This window comes from Oryctolagus cuniculus, chromosome 7 (genome assembly GCF_964237555.1).
Source record: "Oryctolagus cuniculus chromosome 7, mOryCun1.1, whole genome shotgun sequence".
Taxonomy (NCBI): Eukaryota; Metazoa; Chordata; class Mammalia; order Lagomorpha; family Leporidae; genus Oryctolagus; species Oryctolagus cuniculus.
This window is the reverse complement of record NC_091438.1, coordinates 113488616-113507682: the sequence shown is the minus strand read 5'-3', so window position 1 is coordinate 113507682 and position 19067 is coordinate 113488616. Positions and strand designations below refer to the sequence as shown.

Below are 19067 nucleotides of genomic sequence, written 5' to 3'. Positions count from 1 at the left end.
TGTGTTGTTGCATTCTATTGGCGAGAATTTTATTGAGGATTTTTGCATCTATGTTCATCAGAGATATTGGTCTGTAATTCTCTTTCAATGCTGCATCTTTTTCTGGCTTAGGAATTAAGGTGATGCTGGCTTCATAGAAAGAATTTGGGAGGATTCCCTCTTTTTCAATTGTTCTGAATAGTTTGAGAAGAATTGGAGTTAGTTCTACTTTAAATGTCTGGTAGAATTCAGCAGTGAATCCATCTGGTCCTGGGCTTTTCTTTGTTGGGAGGGCCGTCATTACTGTTTCAATTTCTGTCTCAGTTATGGGTCTGTTTAGGTTTTCTATGTCTTCCTGGTTCAATTTAGGTAGGTTGCATGTGTCTAGGAAGCAATTTACAGATTCAATGCAATACCAATCAAAATACTGAAGACATTCTTCTCAGACCTTGAAAAAATGATGCTGAAATTCATATGGAGACACAGAAGACCTCGAATAGCTAAAGCAATATTGTGCAACAAAAAGCCGGAGGCATCACAATACCAGATTTCAGGAAATACTACAGGGCAGTTGTTATCAAAACAGCATGGTACTGGTACAGAAACAGATGGATAGACCAATGGAACAGAATAGAAACACCAGAAATTAATCCAAATATCTACCACCAACTTATATTTGATCAAGGATCCAAAACCAATCCCTGGAGCAAGGACAGTCTATTCAATAAATGGTGCTGGGAAAATTGGATTTCCACGTGCAGAACCATGAAGCAAGACCCCTACCTTTCACCTTACACAAAAATCCACTCAACATGGATTAAAGATTTAAATCTATGACCCAACACCATCAAATTATTAGAGAGCATTGGAGAAACTCTGCAAGAAATAGGTACTGGCAAACTTCTTGGAAAATACCCCAGAAGCACAGGCAGTCAAAGCCAAAATTAGCCAGCACTACGGCTCACTAGGCTAATCCTCCGCCTTGCGGCGCCGGCACACCGGGTTCTAGTCCCGGTCGGGGTGCCAGATTCTGTCCCGGTTGCCCCTCTTCCAGGCCAGCTCTCTGCTGTGGCCAGGGAGTGCAGTGGTGGATGGCCCAAGTCCTTGGGTCCTGCACCCCATGGGAGACCAGGAGAAGCACCTGGCTCCTGCCATCAGATCAGCGCGGTGCGCCGGCCGCAGCATGTCAGCCATGGCAGCCATTGGTGAACCAACGGCAAAAAGGAAGACCTTTCTCTTTGTCTTTCTCTCACTGTCCACTCTGCCTGTCAAAAAAAAAAAAAAAAGCCAAAATTAACATTTGGGATTGCATCAAATTGAGAAGTTTCTGTACTTCAAAAGAAACAGTCAGGAAAGTGAAGAGGCAACCGACAGAATGGGAAAAAATATTCGCAAACTATGCAACACATAAAGGGTTGATAACCAGAATCTACAAAGAAATCAAGAAACTCCACAACATCAAAGCAAACAACCCACTTAAGAGATGGGCCAAGGACCTCAATAGACATTTTTCAAAAGAGGAAATCCAAATGGCCAACAGACACATGAAAAAATGTTCAAGATCACTAACAATCAGGGAAATGCAAATCAAAACCACAATGAGGTTTCCCTCACCCCGGTGAGAATGGCTCACATTCAGAAATCTACCAACAACAGATGCTGGTGAGGATGTGGGGAAAAAGGGACACTAACCCACTGTTGGTGGGAATGCAAACTGGTCAAGCCACTATGGAAGTCAGTCTGGAGATTCCTCAGAAACCTGAAGATAACCCTACCATACAACCCAGCCATCCCACTCCTTGGAATTTACCCAAAGGAAATTAAATTGGCAAACAAACAAGCTGTCTGCACCTTAATGTTTATTGCAGCTCAATTCATAATAGCTAAGACCTGGAACCAACCCAAATGCCCATCAACTGTAGATTGGATAAATTATGGGACATGTACTCTATAGAATACTATACAGCAGTCAAAAACATCGAAACCCAGTCATTTGCAACAAGATGGAGGAATTTGGAAAACATCATGCTGAGTGAATTAAGCCAGTCCCAAAGGGACAAATATCGTATGTTCTCCCTGATCGGCAACAACTAACTGAGCACCAAAGGGGAAACCTGTTGAAGTGAAATGGACACTATGGGAAACAGTGACTTGATCAGCTCTTGGCCTGACTGTTGATGTACAATGTAATACTTTATCCATTTTAGTATTTTCTCTTTGTTTTGTTCTAGTACTATTGGTTGAACTCTGTGATTAACACACAATTATTCTTAGGTGTTTAAATTTTAACTGAGAAGTGATCCCTGTTGAATATGAGAGTGGGAATGAGAGGGGGAGGAGATGTACAATTTGGGACATGCTCAAGCTGACTTGCCCCAAATGGTGGAGTTAGAATCATGCCAGGTTTCCCAATACAATCCCATCGGGGTGGCATGTACCAATGCCATCTCATTACTCCAAGTGTTCAATTTCAGTTCACAATTGATCACACTGATAGGTCTAAGAGTCAAATGGATCACACAAACAAGACTAGTGTCTGCTAATACTAGCTGAATGAATCAAAAAGGGAGAGAACGATCCATCATGGGAAGCGGGATACACAGTAGACTCATAGAATGGCAGATTCCTAAATAGCACTCTGGCCTCAGAATCAGTCCTTAAGGCATTCAGATCTGGCTGAAGAGCCCATGAGAGTATTTTAGGCATGGAAAGCCAAGACACCTTGGGAAAAAAAATACCTAAATGGACGATCTCTGCAAGTGAGATCCCAGTGGAAAGAACAGGGCCATGAAAGAATTAGGTATCTTTCTCTGAAGGGAGGAGAGAACTTCCACTTCGACTAAGACCCTGTCGGAATAAGATCGAAGTCATTGAACTCAAAAGGCTTCCATAGCCTTGGCAACTCATGACTAGAGCCTAGGGAGATTACTGACGCCATAAACAAGAGTGTCAAATTGTTAAGTCAACAACAGGAGTCACTGTGTACTTACTTCTCATGTGGGATCTGTCCTTAGTGTGTTGTCCAATGTGAAGTAATGCTATAACTAGTACTGAAACAGTATTTTACAGTCTGTGTTTCTGTGTAGGTGCAAACTGATGAAATCTTTACTTAATCTATACTGAATTGATCTTCTGTATATAAAGATAATTGAAAATGAATCTTGATGTGAATGGAATGGGAGAGGGAGCAGGAGATGGGATGGATCTGAATGGGAGGGAAATTATGTGGGGGGAAGCCATTGTAATCCATTAACTGTACTTTGGAAATTTATATTTACTAAATTAAAAAGAAATAAATAAAATTTGTGATGAATTTACTTAATTCCCTTGACCAGTCTAGGTAGTTGCTTTTATATGCATTATACTGAGGAGGAAACCAGGACTCAGGGGGTTAATAAATGATCAAGGCCATACAGTAGGTAACATAGAGTTAGGTTGCTCCATAATCTGCATGAAAGAGATAATTTAGGTCCAGTAAATGCAAGAAACAGTTTAATAATCTGGGATTATTTAACCTCAGGAAATTATCTGCCCAAATTAAAAAATATTAGTAAATCATGGAGCTAGATTCTAATTGAGATCTTTCTGACACTGAACCCCTCCTTAGTGATCACTCCAGGGGATTACTTAGGTCACAGAACATAAATGATGCCTTAAAGGACTTGGTTCCCTTTTTCTGAACTAGCAGTGGGATAAGAGACCTGAAGATGTGGCTTTTTGAAGATTAGATTTCACCTCAACTTCTGAGAAATTCTGGGAGAGGATGAGCCAACCTGGTAAAACTGTATGTGTTTTAACTACATTGAAATTCACCATTCATTTTTGGATTTTTCTTTTTGTGAAAGCTATTAACTTGGGACTTGATTCTAGACCCTGGTTAGACATTCGACCTCATGGCATTGTCATCCATTTGGGGGTCATTTAATTCAATGTTCTTGAGGGCAGCCATTCCCAATGGTTGGCCTTCTCTATTGCATTTGACACATTGTAGCTCTTCTTATTAGCTTATTCTGGGCACGTGGCTGGTGGGTGGTGACCCTGCCTTTGACTGCATAGCTCCTCAGCTGTGCCCTTCACCCCACTTCTGTGGAGGTTTGGCTTCAAGCTACCCATGATGTTTTCAGTTTCTCAGCATGTGGGCTAACCTTTCTGAGAATACACATCAGAGGGTTGCTGTGGTCAGGCTGGCAGGTCACCAGTTGACTAATGGCCTTCTTGAAGGGTTGCTGGCAGACACAACATTGCCCTGAACTCTATTGATCCCAGAAGTTTGCCTGCTGCTTGAGACAGCCTTCATGGGCCTGAGGAGGTGGTGAGTCACGTATCCATCACCCCTGCCACCCGTCTGTTCTTGTGGCACAAAGAATGAAGATGATCTGTTTGTGGTATCATAAAACCTAGAAAGACATTAAAAATTCCGTTAAAATTTCATACCCTTTTAGATATTGAGATGTACAATCTATTAGGAGTGGGTAAAAACCTTCCTGCAATGCTTATTCCCCACTGTCTTTACTTTAGAGGCTACTTAAGGGACCAGGTAATGATTTTACAGTGTTTATTAATACTTTATGTCCTGCTTCCCTCCCCCATTCTTTTCTACCCAGGATTGTACATTTATCTCTAACCTGAAAGTGCAGAAACGCCAGGGGATCATTAAGATACAGAGCTTTTGCAATGTCATATGTTACTCTGTTAGGAACATCATATATAGAGATCTGTTGTTGACTCACAGTTACTAAGGGAGGGGGAATTTATTTTTAAAATGCACTTGAAGGTAATGGAAAGAACATGGGTTTTGGAGCCAGAGAGGCATGAGTTTAAAGCCTGGTCCTGCCATTCACAAGCTGTATGACTAGTATCAATCAAATCACTTGACCTCCGTCATTTCAGCCACCTGCTACTTTGGAAAAGTAACGCCTCTATCAGGGCATTACTTTTCCCTGCCAGTGCCATTTGGATATTTATAATATCATTCACAGACCGTACAAAATTACTGACTTAAAAACTAGTCTGCTATAGATTTATTGAATTTCAAGTACTGTCTGAAGTTACCATGGTGTTGCCAGACCAAATCATTTCGCAGGCCTTATGTCACCGACTGCCCCAATATTCCCCACCTAACCTTGTAGTTTCAATTATCTTACCCACGAACTCTTAGTGTGGGCCTCATAGGAAAAATCTTCTCTGATCTGAGAACCCATATTATTCTCAATTTCTCCCAGTTTTATTCCAAATGATTAATTTCACTTTCTCTGTTCCTCATGAGCATCATATTGAGAAATTGGCAAGGTGTCCCTCCTTCCTTTGCTTGAAAACTTAAAGGAATTTCAGATTTATCTGTAGTGCATTTGTAAACCAGTGGTGTACATAGTTATCCCCATCTCAATTAATTTTGTTCCCATCTTTGTTCATTTAATATTCAATACATGTACCTTATTTTATCTTTCCTGTGAATTACAAACTGCCTGAAATTCTAAGATAAGGTAGCACCTCAGGGGAGCCCTTGTGAGCTGTTACCTCCCAAAACGGCCCCACCTCCCAGTGTGGTTGTGTTGGTGATTACGTTTCCAACACAAGAATTTTGGGGGACACATTCGTACTATAGCAGGGACTTTAGTGACATTCACTTTATTATAGTAAGTGGGAGCCAGAAGATAAGGGTTAAAAATATCAAAAGATGAACTGACAATACTTACTAATTGGCTTTATTCTGTGATGCTAGAATTGAACAATAATTTACTTCATAAAATGCAGTAAGTACTCCAATGAATTGAACAGAATTTGGTTTTTAGACAGAAAAGAGCTTGAAGAAAGCATAAACTAAATCAAAAAACAAATTGGCCATTTCAAAGTTAATTTCATTTTAAGGCACAGACAGAACAATGTGAGAGTAATTGATTAGTTAACCTCAGAGTATTTCAGGTTACTTCCCAATTGAGAATTTAAGGATTCAGAATTAAAGAGAGGGAACTTCATTATCATGCCAATTGAAATTAGCTTATTTAGAGACAACAGTCAACTTTCCTAGAGTTAATAGAAAATCAAGTAACAAATCAGTTTATTTGATTTTTAATGAGTGACTCCATTTTGAATGTTAAATTTTTTTAAAAAAAATAATGAGTCAATCAGGGAGAAAAAGAGAGAGAAAGTCTTTCAGTCTCCCACATGTCCAGGCTAGGACAGGTTTAGGCCAAAACCAGGAGTCGGGAACTCCATCCAGGTCTCCCATGTGAATAGCAGGACACAACTTCTTGAGCCATCACTGCTGTCTCCCAGCATCTGCATTAGCAGCAAGTTGGAGTCAGGAGCCAAAGTGAGGTATTGAACCCAGGTTCTCAGGTGTCACAGCTGGCTTCTTAACTGCTAAGCTAAACACCTGCTCCCCATTCTGAATTTTAGTCTAGTCTGCTGGGGCCCATTGTATGAGTTTAGTCTAAAATAAATCCTTAAAATTTTGTTTAACAAGAGTAAATAGTAACTACTACAACTAACATTTACTAAGAATTTACTAGACACTGTGACAATTGCTATATTTGGATTATCACATTTCAATAACCCCAACAAGATGTGTAGTAATGTTACCCATTCCCCCTTTTACAGTAGAGAGCAATGAGTCAAAGAAATTAATTATCCTAGGTCACTCAACTGGCTAGTGATTAGTAGACAACACTTCAGAAATTTGGTTGGAAGGGAAAGAAAGAGGAATGGTGCAGTCACTAGAGGAGTAAGTCAATAAGTCAGAGGAGTAAGTAAGTTCTGTTGTTCGTTTGGCTTTTTAAAGATGGAAGAGATTTGCATGAGCATTTCCTATGGCTAATAGGAAGGTTCCATTAGGGAGTGACGATATTAAAGAAAAGGGAAAATCGGACCTACATTGAAAGGGTCCAGAAAGCAGGAGGGATTGGCTTTGGGACCCATCTGTTTTAATAGGGTGCACAACTAGGGAGCAACATTCTGACAAATGGAGAGTCAAGGGATGTCTTTCCTCTTGGTGTCTGTTTCCTCTGTGAAATGGGAGGTGAGATGATCACTTGACAAAGGGGTCAAAAATTAGGGGAGTCAGGACTTTTAGAGGAGCAGAAAAAGATTTACAATGGAGGCATAGGGAATTGGGGTTCACGTTGATTAGGAAGACGTGGAGGATTGTCAATGGGTGTTATCTTCTGTACATAAAGATAATTGAAAATGAATCTTGATATGAATGGAATGGGAGAGGGAGCGGGAGATGAGAGGGGTGCGAGTGGGAGGGAAATTATGGGGGGGGAAGCCATTGTAATCCATAAACTGTACTTTGGAAATTTATATTTACTAAATAAAAGTTTAAAAAAAAGAATCCTTCTTGAGGGCTAGTCATGAAACTATTATGAACCTACCCTTCAGTGTGATTTTCTCCAGCAGAAAGCACCGTCCTGGTTACAAGCACAGAGCAAAGAGTTGTCCCTTCATTTTGCTTTGTGAATTTCAAAGAGTTGCACCTCCAAGCCTGCACTGCAAACTTGCTACTGCCTTGTCATTTTTCCTCTGTGTCTAATCAGTTACTAAGGCTGTCACATTTATGCTCCATGTATATCTGTAATCCCTGAGCTCTCTCCACCTTTAAATACTGCCAAGTCTACCTTCCCATAGTCTCTTACCTGAACTGTTCAACAGGCTTCTAACACAGCTCACTGACTGTAAACTCGTCTTCTTAAGCCCACTTAGCACACTGCAGCTGGCAGAATTTTTACCAATGAAAATAAAATCCTGTAGTTTCCCAGCATGAGCTTTCCCAAGTCTTTCTGGTGCTAAAACAAAAACAAAACTCACTGACATGGCCCTCTACATGCCGCACATTGTCCCTGCAGGTCTCTGTCCTCTAATATGTTACCCTTCTTTCAGTTATGTGCACATAATCCCCTTGTCCTCAATGCAGGACCCATACTTATGGTCTTGGGCAGTTGCCTTAAGTATCAATTCCATGATCTAGGTAGAAGAAAGATACAAACACAAGGCAAAAGTGTGCATGTTGGCTGAATCTGCTTCTGTATGTCAAATGCTGTCGCTGATCTCACCCAGTCACTTCAGCTTACATCTCATTGTCCAGAATTTCATTAATGTAAGGGAGGTTCATTGGTCACACTTCAGGGTCTGAGAAAATGAAAGTGTGTTTTTATAAAAGAAGGGGAAAGGGGCTCATGTTCTGGCACAGTGGGTTAAACATCCCGGAGGAGAGTGTGGTTCAACTTCTGATTACTCTGCTTTGAATCCAGCTTCCAAGTACTTGGGTTCTTGGCACCCATCCATATGGACACCAAATGGGGCTCTTGGTTCCTGGCTTCAACCTGGCCTAGCCCCTGCTGTTGCAGACATTTGAGGAGTGAACCAGTGGATGCAAGATCTCTCTGTCACTCCTTCTCTGTCTTCCACCTTTTTTTTTAACTTTTATTTAATGAATATAAATTTCCAAAGTACGGCTTATGGATTACAATGGCTTCCCCCCCAATAACGTCCCTCCCACCCGCAACCCTCCCCTTTCCCACTCCCTCTCCCCTTCCATTCACATGAGGATTCATTTTCGATTCTCTTTATATACAGAAGATCAGTTTAGCATACATTAAGTAAAGATTTCAACAGTTTGCTCCCACACAGAAACATAAAGTGAAAAATAATAGATGATTTTTTAAATGATGATGAAATCAGATCAGACCTATTGTCATGTTTAATCCCAGTGAGAGTCAAGTTGGGAATTGCTAATTTCTTCTTTTTTTTTTTTTTAACAGAAGATCAGTTTAGTATACATTAAGTAAAGATTTCAACAGTTTGCACCCACATAGAAACACAAAGTGAAATATACTGTTTGAGTACTTGTTATAGCATTAAGTCTCAATGTACAGCACATTAAGGACAGAGATCCTACATGAGGAGTAAGTGCACAGTGACTCCTGTTGTTGACTTTACAAATTGACACTCCTGTTTATGGCATCAGTAATCTCCCTATGCACCAGTCATGAGTTTCCAAGGCTATGGAAGCCCCTTGAGTTCTCCGACTCTTATCTTGGAAGTTCTCTCCTCCCTTCAGAGAAAGGTACCTCCTTCTTTGATGGCCCATACTTTCGGCTGGGATCTCACTCATAGAGATCTTTCATTTAGGTCCTTTTTGTTTTTTTATTTTTGTTTGTTTTGCCAGAGTGTCTTGGCTTTCCATGCCTGAAATACTCTCATGGGATTTTCAGCCAGATCAGAATGCCTTTAGGGCTGATTCTGAGGCCAGAGTGCTGTTTAGGACATCCACCATTCTATGAGTCTGCTGAGTATCTCACTTCCCATGTTGGATCACTCTCCCCTTTATTTATTATATCGGTTAGTATTAGCAGGTACTAGACTTGTTTATGTGCTCCCTTTGACTCTTAGTCCTTTCATTATGATCAATTGTAAACTGAAATTGATCACTTGGACTAGTGAGATGGCATTGGTACATGCCACCTTGATGGGATTAAATTGGAATCCCCTGGTATGTTTCTAACTCTACCATTTGGGGCAAGTCAGCTTCAGCATGTCCCAAATTGTACATCTCTTCCCTCTCTTATTCCCACTCTTATGTTTAACAGGGATCACATTTCAGTTAAATTTCAACACTTAAGAATAACTGTGGATTAATTACAGAATTAAACCAGTCATATTAAGTAGAACAGACAAAAAAAAACTACTAAGTGGGATAATGTATTAACTTGTTCATTAACAGTCAGGGCTATGCTGATCAAGTCACCATTTCTCATAGTGTCGATTTCACTTCAACAGGTTTCCTTTTTGGTGTTCAGTCAGTTGTCACCAATCAGGGAGAACATATGGTATTTGTCCCTTTGGGACTGGCTTATTTCACTCAGCATGATGTGTTCCAGATTCCTCCATTTTGTTGTGAATGACTGGATTTCGTTGTTTCTTGCTGCAGTATAGTATTCTAAAGAGTACATATCCTATAATTTCTTTATCCAGTCTACCGTTGATGGGCATTTAGGTTGGTTCCAGGTCTTGGCTATTGTGAATTGTGCTGCACACAGAAAATGCCATGGCTGAGGAAGAACTTCTAAAATCAGTCCCATTCACAATAGCTACAAAAAGAATCAAATACCTTGGAATAAACTGAACCAAGGACGTTAAAGATCTCTACGATGAAAATTACAAAACCTTAAAGAAAGAAATAGAAGAGGATACCAAGAAATGGAAAAATCTTCCATGCTCATGGATTGGAAGAATCAATATCATCAAAATGTCCATTCTCCCAAAAGCAATTTATAGTTTCGATGCAATACCAATCAAGATACCGAAGACCTTCTTCTCAGATCTGGAAAAAATGGTGCTGAAATTTATATGGAGGCACAAGAGACCTCGAATAGCTAAAGCAATCTTGTACAACAAAAACAAAGCCGGAGGCATCACAATACCAGATTTCAGGACATACTACAGGGCAGTTGTCATCAAAACAGCATGGTACTGGTACAGAAACTGATGGATAGACCAATGGAACAGAATAGAAACACCAGAAATCAACCCAAACATCTACAGCCAACTTATATTTGATCAAGGATCTAAAACCAATTCCTGGAGCAAGGACAGTCTATTCAATAAATGGTGCTGGGAAAACTGGATTTCCACGTGCAGAATCATGAAGCAAGACCCCTACCTTACACCTTACACAAAAATCCACTCAACATGGATTAAAGACCTAAATCTACGACCTGACACCATCAAGGTATTAGAGAACATTGGAGAAACCCTTCAAGATATTGGCACAGGCAAAGAATTTCTGGAAAAGACCCGGGAGGCACAGGCAGTCAAAGCCAAAATCAACTATTGGGATTGCATCAAATTGAGAAGTTTCTGTACTGCAAAAGAAACAGTCAGGAGAGTGAAGAGACAACCGACAGAATGGGAAAAAATATTTGCAAACTATGCAACAGATAAAGGGTTAATAACCAGAATCTACAAAGAGATCAAGAAACTCCACAAAAACAAAACCAACAACCCACTTAAGAGATGGGCCAAGGACCTCAATAGACATTTTTCAAAAGAGGAAATCCAAATGGCCAACAGGCACATGAAAAAATGTTCAAGGTCACTAGCAATCAGGGAAATGCAAATCAAAACCACAATGAGGTTTCACCTCACCCCGGTTAGAATGGCTCACATACAGAAATCTACCAACAACAGATGCTGGTGAGGATGTGGGGAAAAAGGGACACTAACCCACTGTTGGTGGGAATGCAAACTGGTCAAGCCACTATGGAAGTCAGTCTGGAGATTCCTCAGAAACCTGAAGATAACCCTACCGTTCGACCCAGCCATCCCACTCCTTGGAATTTACCCAAAGGAATTTAAATTGTCTTCCACCTTTTTAAATAAAGTTTTGAAAATATAGGGTAGAGGGAGGATGAAAACTAAGTTGACAACCTGAAGTTTCTGCCACTGATGGAAGGTGGTTACAAGTGGAGAGTTGGGCAAAGCATATGCTGGTATTAGTAAAAGCATGAGGGGCTCACATTGTCACAATGCAGGTTAAGCCACTGCCTACAATACCAGCATGCTGGATGAGCACCGGTTCAAGTCCTGGCTGCTCCACTTTCAATCCAGCTCCCTGCTAATGCTCCAGGGAAAGCATTTGAAGATGACCCAAGTACTTGTGCCCCTGACACCCACATGAGTTCCTGGCTCCTGGCTTCTTCCTGACCTAGGCCCAGCTGATGAAGTCACTGGAAAATTAACTGTCAGAAAATCTCTCTCTGCCTCTCCCTCTCAATAATTTTGCCTCCTTTCCCCTTCCTTTTCCTTCCTTCCTTTCCCTCCCTCCCTCCCTCCCTCCCTCCCTCCCTCCCTCCCTCCCTCCCTCCCTCCCTCCCTTCCTTCCTTCCTTCCTTCCTTCCTTCCTTCCTTCCTTCCTTCCTTCCTCTTGTTCCACTCATATTTGTTAAGCACTACGAAGTAACACAGAAAAAGACTATCTGAAAACTTACTATTTGGAATAGCCATAATTTTCTGTTTTAACAGTGTTGTGCAAGATTTCATGCCCATGGTAATCCATAAAATGAACCTTATAACTACAACAATGCATTGTACCAACAGAAAAATTTCATCTCTGCTTAAACACCATAGGTTTCCATTGGAACATATAATTGGTATTTCTGGCTATGATGCAAGAATCGAATATGCCTGTACTAGAAACAATTCTATAATATATAAGACCTTTATGTCTATGGACCTGAGCTACACACTGCTGTATTTTTTATCAATTTTGAGGGACATTTTTCCTTTATTTAAAAAAATATTTTAAATTTATGAATATAAATGGAACAGATTTCACAGATACAGTTCTAAGAATATAATAATGCTTTTCTCCTTCCCTCCCCCTTCCTTCCTTTCTTCCTTTCTCTCAATATTTTGTGATAATAGACTTTCAATTTACTTTACAATTGCAAGCTAAATAGCGTTCTACAAGAAAAATAAAGATCACTGTTCTACAGAAATATAGAAAAGAGCTATAAATACTAGTCAAATCACAAGATGTCAACTTTGTTCATATACACTAAGTTTGTTAATGCTCTCTATATTAGTTACTACAAATTATATAAAACATATTTATCTTTTTCAGTCTGGCTTGTCTCACTAAGCATAATGGTCTCCAGTTGTGTCCATTTTGTGACAAAAGACAACATTTCATTCTTTTTATGGCTGAGTAGTATCCCCTCATGTATATGTACCACATTTTCTTTATCCAGTCATCAGTTGATTCCCTTAGATCATGTGACTTGGGCTGCCATAAACATGTGGGTGCAGATAACTCTTTCATATTCTGATTCATTTCCTTTGGGTAAATTCCCAGAGTGGGATGCCTGGGTGATATGGTAGAACAATATGCATATTTCTGATGAATCTCCATAATGTCTTCCATAATGCCATTCCATTATGGTTGTACTAGTTTATATCCCTACCAATAGTGTATTAAGTTACTTTTCGCTCCACAAGCATTTGTTATTTGTTGATTTTTGAATGATAGCCATTCTAATTGGGATGAGGTAAAACATTGCTATGGTTTTTATTTGCATTTCCCTGATGGCTAGTGATCCTGAGCATTTTTTCATGTATCTGTTGGCCATTTATATTTTGAAAAATGCCTATTCATGTCCTTTGCTATTTCTTAACTGGATTGTTTCTTTTGTTGTTGAGTTTCTTGAGAAAACTTATATATTCTGGGTATTAATTGTTTATCAGTTGTATACTTTGCAAATATTTCCTCTGATTCTGTTGGTTGTGTCTTCCTTTGCTGTGCAGAATCTTCTTACCTTGATATAATCCATTTGTCTATTTTTTGTTCTATTACTTATGCTTCTGGGGTCTCATCCAGGACATCTTTGCCTATGCCAGTAACTTGCAGTGTTTTTTCTAGTAATTTGATCATATCAGGTCATAGATTTAGATCCTTGATCCAATGTGAGTTAATTTTTGTGGATGGTGTAAGATAGGGGTCTTATTTCATACTTCTACATGTGGATATTCAGTTTTCCCCAACAGCATTTGTTGAAGAGATGGTCCTTTGTCCAGGAGTGATTTTTAGCTCCTTTGTCAAAGATTAGTTGGTTATAGATACATGGATTGATTTGTGGCATTTCTGTTCTGTTCCATTGGTCCACATGTCTATTTATGTGCCATTACCAGGCTGTTTCAATTATCACTGCCCTGTATATGTTTTGAAATCTGGTACTGTGATGCCTCCAGCTTTGTTCTTATTATTTAACATTGCTTTAGGAACATGGAAGAGGTTTTTTTTCCCATTTTTTGGTGTCTTCTCCTTCATTGCTTAATGTTTTATAATTTTCATTGTAGAGATCTTTCACACCCTTGATTAAATTTATTTCAATATTTTTTTAAATTTTTGTAGCTATTATTAATAGGACTGATCTTACAAGTTCTTTCTCAGCCATAGCATTGTTTGTATATACAGATCCTATTGTGTGTGTGTGTTGATTTTATACCCTACAACTCTGCCAAATTCTTTTATGAGTTCCAATAATCTTCTGGTTCCCCTATAGTTAGGATCATGTTATCTACAAGTGGGGATAATTTAACTTCCTCCTTTCCATTTTGCATCACTTTGATGAATTGATTTTGCCTAACAGAGCCTACTAAAACTTCCAGAACTGTATTGAATAGTAATGGTGAGAGTGGGCACCCTTGTCTGGTTCCAGATCTTAGTAGAAATGCTTCCAGCTTTTCCCCATTCAATATGATTCTGTTGTGAATTTGTCTATATTGCCTTGATTGTGTTGAGGACTGTTCTATTCCCAGTTTGCTTAAGGTTTTTTATCATGGAAAGGATGTTGTATTTTATCAAAGACTTTCTCTGCATCTACTAAGTTAATCATACTGTTTTTTGTTCTTCAATTTTTTAATGTGAAGTATCCTGTTTATTGGTTTGCATATGTTGAACAATCCTTGGGATAAATCCCACTTGGTCCAGTTGGATGGTCTTTTGATATGTTGTTGGATTCAAGTAGCTAGTATTTTGTTGAGAATTTCTGCATCTAGTTTTATCAGGGATATTAGTTTATAGTTTTCTTTCTTTGTTTTATCTTTTTCTGGTTTTGAAATTAAGGTGATGCTGGTCTCACAGAAGGAGTTTGGAAGGATCTCTTCCATTTCTAATGTTTTGAATATTTTAGTAAGACAAATTTAAATTAGTTCCGCTTGAAAAGCTTGGTAGAATTCAGCAATGAAGTCACCCAGTCCTGGGCTTTTCTTTGTTGGTAGGGTTGTCCATTAGTTCACTCCCCAAATGGCTGATCCGAAGCCAGGAGCCAAGAGCTTCTTCTGGGTCTCCCACATGGGTGCAGGGGCCCAAGGAATTGGGTCATCCTCTGCTTTCTCAGACCATAGCAGAGAGCTGGATGGGAAAAGGAGCAGCTGGGACTAGAACTGGCACCCACAGGGGATGTGAGTGCTGCAGGTAGAGGATTAACCTACTGTGCCACAGAGCTGGCCCCATGAAGTGTGTTTCTTATAGGCACAGTCCGATGGGTTTTGTTTTTTTATCCATTCATCCACTCTTTATCTTTTATTTGGAGAATTTATTCCATTTGCATCCAGGTTATTATTAATAGATAATGACTTGGTTTTGCTATTTTTATGTACATATTCCTTTTCTTTGTTTGAATATCCTTTGTACTATTACTAAGACATTTTCTGCCTTCACATTCTTTCATGATGCTGATTATCTTTGTTTCTGTGTATAGTGCATCCTTAGGTATTTGTTATAAGGCTGTCTGGGTGGTGACAAATTTCTTCAACTTTTGTTTTTCTTGGAAGGTCTTTATTGCACCTTAATTAATAAATGAGAGCTTCACTGGATACAGTATTCTGGGATGACATGTTCTTTTTTTTTTTTTTTTAAATTGGACGGCTTCTCTCAGTTCTCTCCTAGCCTGTAGGATTTCTGGTGAGAAATCTACTGTCAGTCTAATTAGAGATCCTTCAAAGTTAATCTGTCATTTCTTGTACATTTTAGAATCTTTTCTTTATGTTTTACTTCTGGAACATTCAACGTAATGTGTCATGATTAAGATCTTCCGTGAGTATGTCTGCTTGGTGTTCTTTGTGCTTCCTGTACTTTCATGTCCATATCTTTCTTGAAATTTTCTGATATTATTTCAGTGAATGCATTTTCTAAGCCATTCTGTCTTTTTCATTCCTTCAGAAACACCTAAGACATGTATATTTGGTTGTTTGGTGGTATCCCATAGATCCTGACACTGTTTTTGTTTTTTTTCTATTTTTTTTTTTCTGATAGGGGTATTTCAAAAGACTTGTCTTCCAGCTGAGATATTCTTTATTCTGCCTCATTGAACCTGTTGTTAAGACTTTCCACTGTATTTTTTTTTTTTTGACAGGCAGAGTGGACAGTGAGAGAGAGAGACAGACAGAAAGGTCTTCCTTTGTCGTTGGTTCACCCTCCAATGGCCGCCGCAGCCGGCGCGCTGTGGCCGGCGCACTGCGCTGATCCGATGGCAGGAACCAGGTGCTTCTCCTGGTCTCCCATGGGGTGCAGGGCCCAAGCACTTGGGCCATCCTCCACTGCACTTCCTGGCCACAGCAGAGAGCTGGCCTGGAAGAAGGGCAACCGGGATAGAATCCGGCGCCCTGACTGGGACTAGAACCCGGTGTGCTGGCGCTGCAAGGCAGAGGATTAGCCTAGTGAGCCGCGGCGCAGGCTCCACTGTATTTTTTTATTTGGTATGCTAGATTCTTCATTTCAGTTTTTTCTTAATACCTCTACATCACTTCAGACATTTTAAAAAATATTTATTTATTTACTTATTTATTTGAAAGACATAATTACAGAGAAAGGAGAGACAGAGATAGAGAGAGCTTCCATGTGCTAGGTTCTCTCCCAAATAACCACCATGGCCAAAGCTGGGCCTAGCTGAATCCAGGAGCCAGGAGCTTCATTTGGGTCTCCTACATGGGTAGCAGGGCCCAAGCACCTGGGCTATCTTCTGTTGTTTTCCTAGATACTTTAACATAGAGATGAATCAAAGCAGAGAAACTGGGACATGAACCATTGCCCATATGGCCATAACTCAACCCCAGAATTTTTCATCCATGTCATGTATAGATTTATTTAATTCATATAATTGTATCTCTATGTTTTTGAGTAATCTTACCATCATTCTTTTGGATTCCTTTTCAGGTATTTTATCAACCTTCTCATCTTCGCAATCTAATATTGGAGCATTCTCATGTTCCTTTTGGGGCTTCATACTGTCTTCCTTGCTCATGTTTCTTGTGTTTCTACATCTATATTTATGTGTCTGGGGAAATACTTGCTGGTATGTCTTCTGAAGGCTTTGTTCTTTGGAATGTACCTCTATGGCTTAGTGGAATACTGGGGCCCTGGAACTCTGGCCAATATTTGTGGGTGGGGCAAGAGTTTAGAGTAATGGGAGGACATGGTCATAAACTCAGACCATGTAATTACCCAAAGACCAAGCTGCACCCCATGCCTTCCTCAGTTTCCCAGTCTATGTAGATGTCACACAGTCACGGAGTTCCACTGTTGTAGGATGCAGGGCTCCTGCAGTCCCAGGGTGCAGGGGATCAGCTCTCTACCTTGCATGCCTCTCCACACAAGGGCTGAGCCTCCCAAACCCACAGCCAACTGCCTGCTCCTCCTTGGCAAGCTGAGTCTGATGCTTTTGTTGTTCCTGTCCTGCTCTCTGCTGTGGCCCAGGAAGGCAGTGGAGGATGGCCCAAGTGCTTGGGGCCTGCACCCCATGGGAGACCAGAAGAAGCACCTGGCTCCTGGCTTCGCATCGGTGTGGCGCGCCAGCCTTAGCGGCCATTTGGGGAGTGAACCAACGGAAGAAAGACCTTTCTCTCTCTGTCTCTCTCTCACTGTCTAACTCTGCCTGTCAAAAAAAAATATTGTTGGAGTACTAGTTATAGCATTAATTCACATTGTACAGCACATTAAGGACATAGATCCTACATAAGGAGTAAGTGTACAGTGACTCCTGTTGTTGAATTAGCAAATTGACACCGTTTTTTATGGTGTCAGTAATCACCCTAGACTCTTGTCCTGAGTTGCCAAGGCTATGAAAGCACTTTGAGTTCGCTGACTCAGATCTTATTTAAACGAGGTCATAGTCAAAGTGGAAGTTCTCTCCTCCCTTCAGAGAAAGGTACCTCCTTCTTTGATGGCCCGTTCTTCCCAGTGAGGATCTCACTCACAGAGATCTTTCATTTAGGTGGGTTTTGTTTTGTTTTGTTATGTTTTGTTTTTTTTTTTTTTTGCCACAGTGTCCTGGCTTTCCATGCCTAAAATACTCTCATGGGCTCTTCAGCCAGATCTGAATGCCTTAAGGGTTAATTCTGAGGCCAGAGTGCTATTTAGGGCATCTGCCTTTCTATGAGTCTGCTGTGTATCCTGCTTCCCATGTTGGATCGTTCTCTCTCTCTTTCTTTCTTTCTTTTCTTTTCTTTTTTTTTTTTTTTTTTTTGACAGGCAGAGTGGACAGTGAGAGAGATACAGAGAGAGAAAGGTCTTCCTTTTGCCATTGGTTCACCCTCCGATGGCCACTGCGGCCAGAGCACTGCAGCGGGCGTGCTGCGCTGATCTGAAGGCAGGAGCCAGGTGCTTCTCCTGGTCTCCCATAGGGTGCAGGGCCCAAGCACTTGGGCCATCCTCCACTGCACTCCTGGGCCACAGCAGAGAGCTGAACTGGAAGAGGAGCAACTGGGACAGAACTGGTGCCCCATCCAGGACTAGAACCCAGTGTGCCTGCGCCACAGGCGGAAGATTAGCCTATTGAGCCACGGCACCAGCCCTCTCTTTCTTAATTCTATCAGATAGTATTAGCAGACACTAGTCTTGTTTATGTGAGCTCTTTGACTCTTAGACCTATCATTATGATCAATTGTGAACTGAAATTGATCACTTGGACTAGTGAGATGGCATTGGTACATGCCACCTTGATGGGATTGAATTAGAAATGTGCCAGGGGATTCTAATTCAATTTGCTTTTTTTCCTAGATAATGCAGACTTCTTCAAAAATTTTTTTAAAAATAATTCAGAAACTTAGAGAACATCTACTATAATATTACAAGTAAGATTCCTGTATCCCAAGAATATTGAATAATGAAGGCCAGTCTCAACATTTGTTTGGTAGAACTGGAGCTCCAACTGCAATATTATTTCTTAATGGACTTTTATGTGTCTCCCCTTCACTGAACTTCCTCCCTTCCTGAATGTTTAATCTCTTTCTTCAGTAAATATTCTCTTTATTAGAACATAGACATTGGGATCCAAGGGAAGAATTAAAGTGCACATTTCTAATACACATTAAAAACCAAGCAGAGTTAAATGAATCACCAGTGCAGCCTCAGGATTCTGTTCGGCGTATAGCTCACATTGTCTGTATGTATATGTTCCCATAGGCTCTGGGCTCTGCTGTCCGGATGCTGAAACCACCAGCAGTCCAGCTCCAACACTCCATCGTACAATATCAATACTTTAGACATCGTAGTTGCATGCTAAGTAAGACATTGAACTTTAGAGATGTCT

The 19067-nt window shown here is 40.3% G+C and overlaps 1 protein-coding gene and 1 long non-coding RNA gene across 22 annotated transcripts in view; one reads left to right on the top strand and one right to left on the bottom strand.

Moving 5' to 3' along the window:
* FGGY (FGGY carbohydrate kinase domain containing) overlaps positions 1 to 19067 on the top strand; it is a 532663-nt gene that overhangs the window by 208847 nt on the left and 304749 nt on the right. The gene's annotated exons all lie outside the window — the stretch shown is intronic.
* On the bottom strand, positions 236 to 16841 carry LOC138850645 (uncharacterized). The gene is made up of 2 exons (XR_011390690.1): positions 16668 to 16841; positions 236 to 4376 (listed from the first exon to the last, which is right to left on the bottom strand). It is a non-coding gene; the product is annotated as an uncharacterized lncRNA (long non-coding RNA).